Source organism: Alligator sinensis, unplaced genomic scaffold, assembly GCF_000455745.1.
Source record: "Alligator sinensis unplaced genomic scaffold, ASM45574v1 scaffold19_1, whole genome shotgun sequence".
Taxonomy (NCBI): domain Eukaryota; kingdom Metazoa; phylum Chordata; order Crocodylia; family Alligatoridae; genus Alligator; species Alligator sinensis.
In genome coordinates this window covers 2,597,391-2,613,311 of record NW_005841916.1, presented here as the reverse complement: position 1 = coordinate 2,613,311, position 15,921 = coordinate 2,597,391, and positions in this window count along the sequence as shown.

The window sequence follows — 15,921 nt, the reverse complement described above, 5'->3', positions numbered from 1 at the left end:
TCAGTCTTCTTGGGCTTGATGCACCCCTGGATAGATGTGGGGAACTCCTCACAAAATGCCAGCTCTTAAGTTTTTCTGTAGCCAAAAATAAGTGAAAATAATGGAGTGATTCTTCTGTTGCAAAGAACTCAAAGACCACGACAGGGCATGATGTCTTTAACATTACTGATTCCTATTTGAAATCTCCTGATTTACCCTGTGAATCATGTTTACACAGCGCTAACATTGTATGACACACTTTGAAAGGATCTCAAGGCACTCCAGGGTGCTACAGGATCTTAACTGAGAATCGCTGATCTAGGGCCTAGGTTAGAGCAAGGGACATGGGAATGGGGACTCCTTTAATTAATGGCAGGCCCAGAAATCATGGTGTGTGTTTTGTTTTGTTTTGTGTTTTGTTTTCTTTTTTTGTATGTAATCAATCTGTTATATGCGAAAACTTTTTCCTCCTTTGTAAGATAAGCTGGCACTTTTCCCATAAATTAATTTATGAAAATATATGAAAAGATCTTTGTTTTGGTGGTTTTTAAAAAAAATGAAGAGCTCTCAAGTGATATTTTTATGCTATACAGATTAATTGCAATGTTTCTCAAGTGGGAACTTGCATATATTTTTTTGTGATTCATTGTAAATCATTCTGATTTTTAAGATTAACCAGTGGTGCTGGGCATTGATTAAAATCTATTTTTTTTATGATAAATGGTGTCTGTTTTTATTTTATTACACAGTTCAGGGATTGCTGGGGTTTCCATCCCATTTTTTCTGTCATTCTGCTGTCTGCCTGCTGCCAGATCAGTTTCTCCATTTAGCTTGGCAAACATGACTTATCTTTCAAAGCCTGGCCTCTACTTAATCTGTTGCCTTCTTACTTTACTTTATCATACTTATTCCTTCTGCACACTGCTGCCATTCTGCTGTGAAGTAGGACATCAGATGGTGACTTGGGGGTAGAACACATCATTCACAAAACCCCACCCCCAGGCCTACAGGTGATGGAATTCTGTAGGGAAGAACTACTTGGGTCAATTCTTGATTTATATAAGTAAGTGTTAATTTGATCGTTTGCCCTGGTATATCCATCACACTTAAAATAGTTCCACTAATTATATTATCTACCACTAGTATTTCTTTTCCTTGTATTTTCTTCACATAAACCTATACTTGGTAAGTTGCTAATAGCAACTTGCTTGGTTATCTTCCTCTTTTGTGTGTTAACCTGCTAAGAATTCTTTTTTAGTTCTGAGCTCCTAAATATATTATAGACCACTCCACCTCCCCTACACTCCCCCGACACACACACACACACACACACACACACACACACAGAGAAATTTTGTTTTTTGCTTTGAATCTGTCACTTGAGTAGATTACAAAAATAGGTCACTGTCTCTTACTCTTCAAATATGAATATATTTGAGTATTACCTAGTGAGAGCATCAGGCACACCCTTTGACATCCTTTTTGTAGTATTGGCTGTTTCCTCTTGCACAGACTTCTCCAGTGTCTTTTTCTGAGTGGGGGCAGATTTACTTTGCTAACAGAACACAGTAACATTACATTGTTCAGGACAAACTGAATAAGTTCTCTAGAAGAGGCTACAGGGCATTTCTAGGCCAAGATGCTAGTTTAAACTAGGACACAATTATGGGTGCTCCTTTTGGCAAAGGATGCTGTGATACACTTCTGGTAAGTCAGAGTGCACTATATAGGCCTCTAAGCACTTGTTTCCAGTAAAATGAAAGTATGACTGTAGCACAGCTAGGCACACCAATTTATGATAGCCTTCACATAGTTGACACAGGTAATAACTGTGCCTTTAGACCAGGTGCAAAAAGTTCAAGCCCTCCTGAGACCTTGGGTAGTATTCCTAACCTATTTTGGTACAGGCTTAAGCATAGATAAGCAAAATGTGATTTGTACATTTTGCTGAGGAGACATACCCTTGCCTGCAGGGACTGGATCTTGAAGGGTTAATCTGAAGTCCTAGCCGGAGTTGCTATGGCTACAGGTTTTGTAGAATATACAGGTTCAAAGACTGTGTGTGTGTGTGTGTGTGTGTGTGTGTGTGTGTGTCTACTGTTTAGTAGAAGCTATAGTATTAGACACTTCTACAACAGTGGCTCTCTTCTTTTTGGAATAGAGGCACTCTGTGCTCAAGGCAGCCCTCCATAACTCTTGTGAATTAAGTATTTCAAAATTTATAGGTAGTTGTACTCTTACCCAGGGGCTGGGCAGTAGGAGTGAGGGGATTGTCCAAGCAGGAAAAGGCCTGAGCCTGGCTTATCTGATTATCTCCTTGTACTTTGTGACACCCTTCAAAGGATCTAGCAGCACCCTAGTGTACCCCATCACCCTGAATCAGCTAGTGAGGTTCAAATACTATAGTCATGGTAGTCCAGGAAACATACAAGAGACAAGAGGTTTTTTTTTGTCATGTTGTTTGGGGGTTTTTTGTTTTGTTTTTTTTTTAATTGGACCAACTGTATGGTTGGGGGAGAAACTGGATGCTGTTTTGGTCCCAAACTGCCCTTCCTCCGGTCTCGGAGAAGTTGACACAATTTAAGCTAAAAAGCTTAGGAAATAGATGTCACTAGGTGCATCTACGCATGATATTAATGTGCTTTACAGCTTACTGTGCAGTAAAATAAGGCACAATAAGCTTTCCCTAGGAGCATGGTCTATGCATGTGCTGTCAGGAGCAGTTTAGTGCAAGGCTACTCCAGCCCTGCTCTGTCCCCCTACAGCAGCCAGGGGGAGCTCCAGGCTCCCCACCAGGGTCAGACCTGTGCTCTGGAGGGAAGAGGGAGCTGTCCCACCTCTGGGGTAGCTGCTTCCCAGCCCTGTGCCCTGATTGCCAGATTGGGGCATGGGGCTAGAAGGCAGGCAGCTCCCTAGGGCAGGGGACAGTTCCCCAACCTCCTGCTGCCTGGGCTGACCAGCAATTTGCTCCCAGTCAGCCGTCTGCATGTAGACAGCTATCTGCCAATTTGGGGCTGGGAGACATCTGCCCCTGGAGACAAGATGGCTCCCCCACCCCACTAACTCCAGCATGACCCCAGTGTCCCCTGCCAGCCTTTGCTGATTGGGGTAAAGGGCTGGGAAGCGGGCAGCTACCTGGGGCAGAGACAGTTCCCTTGCTGTCTGGGCTGACAGTGAGCAATTTCCTCCTGGTCAGGTATCTACATGCGTGCTGCTGTGCAGTAGCTACTGCATGGTAAATCTACTTGTATCTACAGGTACTAGCCAACCATACAGTAAACTAATTTACTGCACAGTAAATGCTGTGCATGGGTAGACATCAACGCTTTACCACACACAGTAAAGTGTCTTGTGTAGATGTGTGCACTGTCTAGTCTAGCTTCTTTTCTCTTCATGTTGTAGATTCCTAATCTAGTCTCAGGCTTATCTCTGAAAGCTGAAGAAGAGCAGTTTGTGTCTGAAACCCTGTCCAGCTGCTTCCCCAATCATGCATGTGTCCCAATAAGAGATATCACAAAAACCCTTGTCTTGTCTAAAAGTAGCAATCTCTTCAGAGGTGATCCCAATAAATATCTGGCTTGCTGTCTTTGAGGTTTCTTTCTTTCTTTTTTTTGTTTACTTAAGGATAAAAGTGACAAATCTTGTGTTAATTTTAATAGATCACAGAAGTCATGAGTCTTTTTATTTGCCTTTAACCAGAAGTAACATTACCCTTAAGTATAAAAAAGTAAGAACAAGTATTTAGTAAAACATTGAACCAAGAATCAAAATTCCAGGACTCTGAGGAAGGGTGGGTGTGCTACTGACTGGCTGAGAGGCAAAAACCATGGCAAAAATGAAAGGGAGCAGAAATGGCACTGCTCACCATGGGACACTGCCATGCTTTCAGTAAGTTGTGGGAAAATGCAGATTCTGGTGCTTTTTAAATGAATTTTTCTGCTTTTTTCAGCAGAAAACTAGGATCCTTGGTAATGACACACCTCACAGAGATCATGTGGCCTAATATAAGGTTTCTGTTGGATCTACAATCAAAGGTGCCATGCCATTACACAAAACTGAGCAAATGTGTTTAAAGAATAATGGGTCAAAGAATAAATCTGAGTATTCAGTAAAAATTGTATCAAACAGGATTAACCACGTGTTCTTAATCTTGAAATACTGTAGGGAAGGTAACTCAGTTAATGCACTGGCCAAAACAAATTGATTAGAACTAAGCCCTTCTCTGTTCTGTGTAATGGATTCAGATACCTGTTTTTTTCTGTAAGGGTTGATGATGCTTCAAAATTGCTTTGCCAAACCAGTTTTCAATCTGTTGTTCCCTGATCAGGAAAACGTTTTGTCCTTGTCAGCCACAAGAGGGCACCATGGACCTTAGTATCTTTGGGTTGGTTAATAAAGGTTTTAAACTACTGCCTAAAATGGATTTATTTTAACCAAGAACATTGAGGGAAGATGCTTAGAATTCTCTGAAAAACTTTATATTTTGTATGATTTCTTTAATAAGAAACAAGGCATGTTATTACAGCTAGCTATTAAAAAGTGACACTCATTATTCTTCTGTTTTCTTAGCTAATTTAATGCTGTGAAGTGTTTAGAATTAGCAGCCTAGAAAATGAAACAATTTCTCTCCCCTCCCCTTCCTCCAGCTCCACAGAACAAGTTTAGCAGAGGTAGTTGAATTGCAAACTTTCCTACATTTGTCTCAACTATGACCTGGAGCAAACCCCTTTTAGAGGGGATAGGGTTTCTTTATCCATTTGGTCCTTATCAGTTCTGCTGACAATGCAGACATGCGTTGCCAATTGTAGTGGTGATTTTTTGTCATGTGGATTCTTGCTCCCTAGCCATTGGCTTGGAATACTCGCATTTGATTTCATAAAGATCAAGCAACCATCAGGTAACTAACATTTTATTTGCTGTCGGATCATAGTAGCATCCGTTTTCAGCATAACTTTGTACTTGCATAATAAATAATAGTGGTTCATATAAATTCAGGAATATAGCACTAATTTTGGATTATATCAAAAGGCAACATTTTTGGAGTGTATGTTTTGAAAAGAAGTTCTGGATTTTGCCTACATATAGTCTAAGACAGTATAACTGTAAAACTAATAATGCTACAGTAGGTTATACCATAAATAGGGTAACAGGAGTCATTAACAGGTTAAAATGCTCATGACCTGTCAGGGAGAAGCTACACGTGTCCACACGTGCTATTCATGTGATATAAGCTTTTACTGCATAGTAAAATAAAACACAGTAAGCTTTCCTGAGGAGCAGTTCAGTTCAGGGCTACTCCTGCCTACTCTGCCCCCCTACAGCAGCCAGGGGGAGCTCCAGGCTCCCCTGGGTACCAGCTCTGGGCTGGCAGTGGGCACTGGGATCAGGCCTGTGCTCTGGAGACCAGGGGTAGCTGTCCTGCAGCTAGGGGCAGCTGCCTTCCAACTCCACACACCAATCAGCAGCTGCTCGGAGTAGGGGACTGTTTCCCAAGCTCCCTGCTGCTTGGGCTGACTGGAAGTAATTTGCTCCCAATCAGCTGTCTACATGTGTACTACTGTGCAGTAAATCTACTTGTATCTACGGGTACTAGCCAACTGTACAGTAGGCTAATTTACTGCACAGTAAATTCTGCACGCATGTAGCTGCTAGCGCTTAACTGTGGAGTAGATTTGTAGGCCTTTATTGTGGAGTTGCCCAGTTAGCTCTGCAGTAGTTGTCTCAGCATCTACATGTGCAGTGCTATTAGGACGGAGTAAACTAATTAACTCTGCCACAGATTAGTACTTGTAAATAAAAGTACCAAGCTACGGTGGAGTTTTACTCTGCAGCAATGCATGTGTAGATGCTGATGCGGCTAGCTGGGGCATGAGGGTGTTTCAGTGTGGGGGCTACCAGCCAGCTAGCACCGCACTGGAGTACCCTTGTGCCCCAGCCAGCCCCTCCGCAGCATGTTGAGCTGAGTCAAAGCAGCTTTGGGCTAACCCCTCTGGCCCCCTACCAGCTGGGGCAGCTCTGACCCAGCTTAACATGCTGTGGTCCCCAGTGTATGTGTAAACAATGGAGCAATATATGCCATTGTTTATTGCTGTGCATTAATAGTATGTGTAGATGCCCCCTATTGTTTGTACTTGGTAGACTGAAAACTCATGTGTTCATAATGGCTGCATTTGAAAGTTCTTTGAATGTCCCTTATATATATTTCTAAATCAGTTATTGCACTGAAAATTTAAACACAAAGCAGGAGCAGGCAGCCACATCTCACAAGAAGCAAGGTTGTTATATTGCATAGGGGCCTATGTAACAGGGCACATTCTCATGGACATTTTTATCTTCACAGCACTGCACAGGTGTCTACCTCTGTTCTACCAGTCTGTCATTTTAGATGTGCCAGGGCTTCTGCTTATACTTTGCAGATGCAAGGAATAGTGGCAGCCAACTGGAGGGCTTTAAGAAGGCCATATTTTCACTCTCAGAGGGGAGTAGCTGTAGGTAAAACCATTGCCTCTTCACTCTCTGTTGGGTGCATATGGAGTAAAACCAGGAGCAAGGGGTTTTTCCTTTTACACTTCTCCCCTCTGAGTATTGGCAAATGTGCAGAGGGGGAAGGGGATAATCCCTTTGGAATGCAGTAATTAATACCTATCTAGTGGTAATTGCTGCATTCCAAGCGGATTAGCACAGTGGAACCCAATTATAGCAGAGTGAGGCTTTGCTATAAGGAATTACAGTGCATTGAAATGCAGTGAAGCAATTTAGGACTGTCAGTCTGCTACATTTTGTCAATATAAATCACCAGTTAAAGTACTGTAAACTGCAGACTTCTCTTTTCAGTGCAGTTTTCTAATGCATGAATGGCATGTCTAGTAGACTACAGCACACATGCTGTACAGAACTGCTGTCTGCTTAATATCCATTATCCTTGTATGAGCCTCCACAAATGATTGTGAGTGGTGCTGAGGTAGTTCCATGGCGCTACAGCACTATCATTTACTGCTGAAAAGGGGCAACACTCTGTAGCCTTTGACAGCGGATTCTCTCCACTCTCTGAAGTCTGTCAGTTTCTCCACTAGGTGACAGAGGTATTAATTTTGCCTGCAAGTACTAACTGTATCATGTCGACTCAGGAGAATTTGGGCTTTGATAGCTGACCTGTTCTCAGTCCCAGCAGTCTGTGGTGATGATTACAGGTAGGCTCTCTGTGGTAACAGTGCATGAGCCAGAGGGCAGTGTGTAGTTATTTTTATCCCCAGCTTGACTGTGGTGCAGGTTTGTTTTTAGTTTTCATTTATTTCCTGTTAGAGCTGCAAACCCTGCTGCTTTTTTTTTATGCTTCAGGCAAGTACAGCCAGCAGGAAGGGAAATGGGCTGCCTCTGGGGAAGAATTAGCCCTCTGCATTAGACAGGTCAGCATCAAGACTGTTTGTGTCCAAAGAGACACTAGAAAATTGACACATGCTCAAGGGAACACATGCCTTGCCTATACTAGAGAAATAACTACTCGTTATAGACTATGGGTGTCAACCACAAGGGCAGCCTAACCATACTGTGCAACAAGTGTGGACCACACCAAATTCTGTTCCATACTGTTTCAAGTATCACAGTAAGTCCCTAATCCGTCTACCAATAATAGGTTACTTTCTCAATACAGTTGGGCTATAGGGCCATATCCAGATGAGCGTGGCCATGCAGTATGTGGCACCGTAGCCATGTCTGCTGAACATTCAGCTGTTCTCTGTGCTGCAAGGGAGCAGCACAGGGGTTTTTTTGATCTCCAGTGGAAAAAAAAAAGCAAAGCAGCACATACGGGAGCAGCACATACCTCTCAAAATGGAGCCTAGCTGGCTGGAGCCATGCTCTGGCTGCTGGCCAGACTCTTGAATGGCAGGATCACCACTGCTGCAGCCCCAGGAAGCCACCAGGACCCCTGGTAAGGCTGCTGGGGCTAGCCCAGTGCTGGCCCCAGCCTCCTCTACCCAACCTAGGGTAACCTGCTGCACACCAGAGGGTGCATGGCATAGCATTTCCTGGGGACAACTAGCGGCGGCATAAGGTGTGTTTCTGCTAGTTGTCCCTGGGGAACCAAACATCCAAGCTTATGTGGACACAGCCTAGGCTGCTGGACAAATGCTCAAGGTAACTAAAAGCTTTTTACATCACAGGAAGGGTCTTATGTTTTCACTACAGCTTAATTTGCATTCAGGAAAATTCTCATTGTTTTAGCTGCATTAGTATTGGCACCGGTATGTGGTTCTCATCATCTGCCCTGATTTTAGCTATACTTCAAGTAATTTTGTTCACCATCAAGTTTAATTTAACATGGTGATAAAAAGAGGTGTGATATCTGGTGCATGGAGAGGAGCAAAAGCCTTTTCATACTATGATTCTTATTGCTTAAAGAGCAGGTGAGCTGAATAGTGAGGAACTGAGGAAATACTTTCTAACACCGTAGAGAGATGTTACATTTGTAATGCTACAAATGTTGAGTAGACAATGTAAATGCCCCCTGTAGCGCTACACAAATAGTGGAAGTGCTATAGATCTGGAAAAGGATGGAACAGGATGGATGGAATAGGAATGTCTCTGTAGCACTATTTTGTAGCTCCGTGTGTTATGTTTGTAGAGTGCCCTGTAATAGAACAAAGGGTCTGTTCACATAGTGCTTGCCCCCCCACAAACTCTCCAAGGCATGAGGGATGGAGAGTGGGGTGGCTAGTTAGTGTGAGCACTTACTGGGTGTTCAGCTGTTGTGGGGGGGAGGGGGAAGGGGGCAGTTTGTGGAACTTCAGCCCCTCTGCCAGGACCAGGGTTGGCAGCATGCTCACTGACAACCTGATACCCCTCCATGGGTGCTCTCCTTGGTGGCCTCCCATGGTAGTAAGGTGGGTTGTTATAGATTATGCTGTTGCCCCTGGTTGGGGAGAGCAGGGGTCTGCAGGTCTGCTCCCCTCTCCCTTCCCACAGGAGGTGGCAAGGTGTAATCACTGATAGGTTCCCCTCTTGGGGCTTAGCGAGGCCAAGCAACCTCCTATCCCACCCCCTGAGAAGCATGCCACTCTGTGTCTTTATTGCAGGGTTTTGTAGCATTCCAGCCTCGCATCTTCCTGTGCCTGTAGCATAGGGGTAGGCAAATATGGCCCACAGGCTGCATCTGACCTGCCAGGCCATTCTGTTTGGCCCATGGGGCCCCTAAAAAAATGCAGTAAATTAATATTTATTTGCTCCTGGCTGCCTGTCAAAGATGCTGCCCTTGACAGCTTGCCAAAACTTGGTAGCAGCCCTCCGCCCAAAATAATTGTCTGCCCCTGCTGCAGCACTACATTTTTAAAGCACTTCAAAGTGCTGTAGTACTTGTAGCGCTACACAAGTAACATCTGTCTGTGGCCTAAGATTCACTAGTGCAGTCGTGGTCCTTACAGACATAGAGACATAGGAAAGGGAGATGCCTTCACTATGGTTTCTATGTTTCTTTGTTCCTGAAACTGAATTCCTGCATCCCACAATCCATCTCTTGTGAAAATGATTCAGGTAAGCAGCATAGTTGCTGTGCTATGCAATATTGTTTTATTTAAATGGCAATGAAAAACTCACTTGGGCAAGTAAGCTACTGAATTTTAAGAAAGGGGATGGGACACAAGTGTTTTTAAAGGCACCAGTATACAAAAAAACCTTTTGCAGACCATATCCTTGTCCCTAAATAAGGACTTTACTGCTCTATTACCTCAGCAAGCCCTGATTAGAAGCATAACATGCTCCAAAAGGATGTCATCATACATGAAAATGAAGTCTTCATAGCTTACATTTCACCTGAAAGCTGGTGATTTGTATTAATATATATGATAGTTTATTACATTTATTCATCAACCAGTGTAGAAATTGAGCTTTAAATCTGTTTTCATACATTAGTCTCAGCATACTTTGGAATTTTACCGTAAAGCTGACTTTGCTAAAGAGTAAGGTAGTGATAGGGGCTGATAAATAATGCACATGTCCCCATGGAGCTTTAGGGTGCTCAGCGTACCCTTGGTGTTGTGAAGTGCCAAAAGTGAATAATTTTGTCTTGCTCTACCTTCTTACACTTAACCAAATAGTAGACCCCTGCCACTTCTCTCCACTTCCCCTAAGACACCTTGCACCAAAATGCACTGGCTCAGTCCTCAGGGGGCTAAGATCTTAATTCTACATACCACTACCATTAGCCATTGGCTCCAGTTTTGTACTGCTGCTGGTCATCTACGGCCTCAACTCTGGATTCAAGCTGATAGCTTGCTGATTCTCTTCCTGAGTCATGATCAGGAAAGGAAGACAGCAGCTAAATTCAGGATCACAATGAACTCCACAGAGCAAAGTCAGGGCACGACTAGGGTTCCACTTCACCCTGCCTTCTAGTACAGTGTTTCCCAATCTTTTCTAGCCCAACGCACACTTACATTAATAAACATTTTCTGTGGCATGCCTGTTAAGACATTCCCCATCTTCTTATCTATTGTAGCTCATTACCATGGCAAAATTCTACTGCACACCTTTTCATTTCTGATGTCACACTTTTGTGCTGTGACACACTGGTTGGGAAACACTGTTCTGGTGATCATAACCCATTTTTAGTGACGTAGTAGCCAGTGCCCCCTTACTTTGTTCCTAGCTAGTTTGGAGATAACTATCACAAGCCCCCATCTCATTCATGGTAGAGCTGTAAACTGTTCTTTCTGTCTTTCTTTGTCTCTGTCTGTCTCTCCCCTTCCTTTCTGCCTCCTACTTGCAGCTTCAAGCTTGTTTCACACAACTTTATATACACACAGAAAGGAGCCTCTGGTTTTCCTTTTAAAACAGTTTTCACAAAATCATTAGTTTAGTGGTGGACGTTACTGACCTATTTAAAAGCCAAATCATGGAATCATTATTACTAGGAATTAAAAATGATAAAGAATCACCAAAGAACCATAGCCTATACTTGGCAAAGATAAGACCTTGAGAGAAATATTCCCAGCCCCTCCACTCCTGGCTTTCAAACAGCCCCTTAACCTTCTCCAAATCATCTTCAGAAGCAAAATCTTCAATGTCCCACTGACATCAAATGGGACACAACCTTGCCTTGGCAAGAAATGATTAGCCTGTCAGCAAATGATAGGGATATGATATACCTCTTTGCAAAACACCAAGTGTCCTCATGGCAAGTACCGGGTTAAAACTAAACAGCAACTACACACCAGAATGAACTCTCACAGAAAAAAATATAAAGGACAGAGGAACACACACCATTAGAATAACATTTCTCACAGAACAATGACTCCCTCACTGATCTCACTATCCTTATGCTCAAGGGAAATCTAACACCTAACACCTTTAAAAGGTGAACTTGGAAACAAAAATTCATAAGCTGGCTGGACATTAAGAACCAAGGACTAAACATTACTATTGGTTTTATAGCACATTATATATTACCTGACTCCTGAATTCTTTCTACACATGAAAGGTGAGAATGACTCTCCTCCCTTTTGATAAGCCTTGGATCTTCCAGCATTCAGCTTCTTTTCTTTTGCTAATAGTTTCTCTGCTACTCCTAATCAGTCAGGGACCAAGCAGAAGTAGCAGCATCAGGATGTGGTAGGGACAGCAGATGGCAATGCTTACCCTTCTGAAAAGCCACATATCTTTTGACAGTGCTGAGACATGAGGAGTACAGGTTGCCACTATAATAAGCCCTGCCCAACTCCCAGCCATGGGTCTACAGGTCCGCAGTGGTGGAGCAGGTGGAAGATGTTAGAATCTCAATGGCTGCAAAGGCGGACAAAGGATGCAGAAGAATGAGATCTCCAATTGTCTCGGCCTCCTTGCCATTGGATCAAAGTTTCATTATGTCAAGAACTGTGTGGAAGCTGATGTGCAGTAGCTTCTCCACAATAAAAGAAATCAAGCACAGGCGTCTTCCATGGAAATGGCTTTTCCAGCCCATTCTTCAAGTCTTTTGGTGACCAACTACTGACATTGGGAGCAGGACTGTGGGGTCTGAAAGTTAGTCATGAACTGGCATGAAGGCAGCAGTTATAAGAAGGTTGTCTAGCACTTGGAGCCAGGAGTGTGTTTCAGCATCTGTAACTGTGATTGAGCAGCCCTCTTCAAGATCCGCTCTGCTTACCCCACAAGTGCAGGGGGACTAGGAAAGATGTCTTAAGCATACTATTTTTCTCCTGGTTGGATAATTATGTCAAATGGGTCACCTGTACTGCAGTCAAAATCAACAAAGAGACACAATCAATTTTGGGACCTGGAACATCAGGACCCTCATGAACAAACTTAATAGTGAATGCCTAGAGAGCTACACCGCAGGTATGGCTGGGGAACTGAGGTGACATAGCAATGACATCGCACTGAGTGAGACCCAGCAAGCAGGAAATGGGCAACTTAAAGAACAAGGAAGTTCTTGTTCTGGAAGGGTAAACAGGAAGGAGAATGCCGGCTTCACAGAGTTGGTTTTGCCATCACGAATGAACTCATAAACCAATTCAGTGAGTTCCCTATTGGGATTAATGAGCGCCTCATGACTCTCCATCTTAAACTGGCAAGCAGGCAATACATTATTGTTATCAGTGTTTATGCTTGGACTCTTGACACCGCTGATGAAACCAAGGAGGAATTCTACACCAGGCTTGAGCAAGTCCTTTCTGGCATTCTGGAGGGAGACAGATATTCTTCTTGGTGATTTTGACACCAGAGTTGGAAGGGACTCAAATCTCTGGAATGGAATCATTGGTTAGAAAGGAGTGAGGAAGGTCAACTCCAGCGGCATTGTCCTCTTGACCAAATGTGTGGAACACAGACTCACCAACACCCTGCCAAAAAAATAGGCACAATACATCATGACAATACCTGTGGTCCAAGCATTGGCACTTGATTGATTAGGTCATTGTTTGTGCCTGGGATTGCAAAGATGTCCGCATCACCTGAGCCATGCTAGGAGCCGACTATTACTGGACCAATCACCGACTCATCCGCTCGGTTATGTTATTCAAACTGGTTTTCAAACGACGGCTGTAGCAGAAGCAGTGCCGACAGAAGATCAGTATCAGAGGACTCAAGGACCCAATCAAGTGAGACCTTTTCCATGAAAAACTGGCAAGTTCCAATCAACAACAATGGGAGAATGTTGGCAGCACTTGGGGTGCCTTCAAGTCCACCGTCATCAGTACCTGCTAAGACATTCTTGGATTCTCTACCAGGAAACATCAAGACTGGTTTCATGAGAATGACCAGGAGATCCAAGCGTTGATCAACCACAAGCGTAAGGCCTTTTGTGCTTGGAAAAATGACATCAACTCCAAGCAAAAGAAATGGAATCACCAACAAGCCAAGGCAAAGGTCCAAAGGAGGACGCGATATGAAGAACAGATGGTGGGAAGACAAGGCAAAGGAGATTCAACATCTCACTGACATCTGTGATATGAAAAGTTTTTTTCAGGCCACCAAGGCCATCTATGGTCCGAGCACTCAGAGACCAATGCCCTTGAGATGTAAGGATGGAGGAGACCTGATGAAAGAAAGAGCCATCAATGCCTGTTGGAAGGAGCACTTTGAATACCTTTTCAGTCGAGACCCTATTGTTGACAAGAGTGTACTCAACTCCATCTTGCAACACCCAGTCAGAAATGATCTTGGAATCCCTCCAACCCTTGACAAGGTGAGGAAAGACATCAAGCAGATGAAGAATGACAAGGTATCTGGAGCTGGTGGAATTCCCATTTAAATCTTCAAGCAGGGGGGAGAGGAGCTCATATCCAAGCTCCATGCCCTCATCTTAAGGATCTGGAATGATAAGGAAATCCCAGATAACCTCAGGCACACAATGATCATGATAATCTTTGAGAAAAGAAACAAATCTGTCTATGAAAATTACAGAGGGATTGCCTTGCTGTCCACCACAAGAAAGATCATTTTGAGAAGCCTCCTGAACATTCTCCTTCCACTTGCTAAAGAGGTCCTTCTGGAATCTCAGTGTGGGTTTAGGGCATCTAGAGGCACAACTGACATGATCTTCAAAGCTCGTCAGCTGCAGGAAAAATGTCAGGAACAATATAAACCTCTCTACATGGCCTTCTTTGACCTCACAAAAGCCTTTGATTCTATCAACCGAGAAGTGCTGTGTAGGATTCTTCTGAAGTGTGGATGCCCACTGAAATTCATCACCATTCTCTTGCTTGCTTTATGATGGTATGTGAATGGTAGTTTTCAATAATGGATCTATCACAGATCCCTTTGAGGTTAAGATGGGAGGTAAGCAAGGCTGCATCATCACTGCAACACTCTTTTTGATATTTCTTACTGCGATGCCACATCTGACCACCAGCAAGCTTCTAGTTGGAGTGAAGTTAAACTACTGCATGGATGGTAAGTTGTTCAATATCAGCTGACTCCAAGCCAAAACCAAGACCACCCTGACCAGAGTCATTTAGCTTCAGTAGGCTGATGATGCTGTAGTCTGTACTCACTCACAAGCAGACCTTCAGGCAACTGTTGACGTCTTTACTGAGGCATATGAGAAAAAGGGACTGACGCTTAACATTCAGAAGACTAATGCCCTCCATCAACAAGCTCTTAATGAACAGTCCCCAGCTCCACTAATTCAGATTTACAGTGAAACTCTGTAGAACACTGAGTATTTCCCATACCTTGGAAGCCATCTCTCACAGAAGGCAGTCATCTGTGAAGAAATCCAACATTGCATCCAAGTGCAGCCTTTGGATGGCTGAGGAAACGGGTGTTTGAAAATTGTGACATCAGATCTGAAACCAAGCTCATGGTTTATCAAGCAATCATGATACCTACCTTCCTGTACGGAGCTGCGACATGGACAACATACATGAGAGACCTCAAATCATTGGAGAAATACCATCAGTGCTGCCAGTGGAAGATTCTTCAAATCCAGTGGGAAGACAGATGCACCTACGTTAGCGTCCTCTTGCAAGAAAACAGCACAAACATTGAGGCGATGATCATCCAACATCAACTTCACTGAGCCAGCCATGTCATCTGGATATCCAACTCCAGACTCCCAAAGCAAGTTTTATTCTCCCAGCTCAGTCAAGACATATGAACTCTCAAGAGGAGGGGAGAGAATGCACTTCAAGGATGTCCTCAAGGCCAACTTAAAAAATGCAACATCGGTATCAACCCATGGGAGACTATCACCGAGGACTGCCCCAAATGGAGGAAGTATCTGCTGCAAGGATCTCAATACTTTGAAACCTTATGATGGTAGCAGGAGACAGAAAAAAGGGAGTGACAGAAACAGTGTCATGGACTGAACCAAGGACCCAGGACCCTGCATGGAAACATGTGCCTGAGCTACAACAGTGTGTCGATTCTGGATACGCCTCATCAGCCATCTTCGGACCCACGGATAAGACAAAAATGGAAGGCAGCTGTGAAAGATTGATGACGATGACCCCTGGGAATTTCTCTGACCCCTCCCACTGCTATACATTCCTATGCTGTGCATGGCTCATTGCAATCCCATTACTCTTACCATGTTGTACCAGCAAAAATAATTCCTCTCCCTTTTATTTATGTACTCCTGCTAAAATCAGTGGTAAAACATAATCTCCCTGGGGAGTATTCAGGGAGAAGGTTGCTGTGACCACAGCTTAGGTACCACTTTGTTTCTTCTGCCCTTTTATAAATTCTGGATCCTTGCCCTGGACACCAGATTTCCTTTCCAGCTCTGCTACTATAGACTAGCTATTGTTTCTAGGTTTCATTTTTTTCTCTTTGTACAGTAGACACTGTACAGCTTTGCTGCCTCATTAAGCTTGTAAGGCTAGTTTCATTCTTTCTAAAGCACTTTGAAGCCTTCAGGTAAAAGCACTATGAAATGACTTAACTGTATTAATGCAATGACTGGGCAATATCCAGATACCTGATTTTTGTTCTTGAGACCAGCATCTGCCA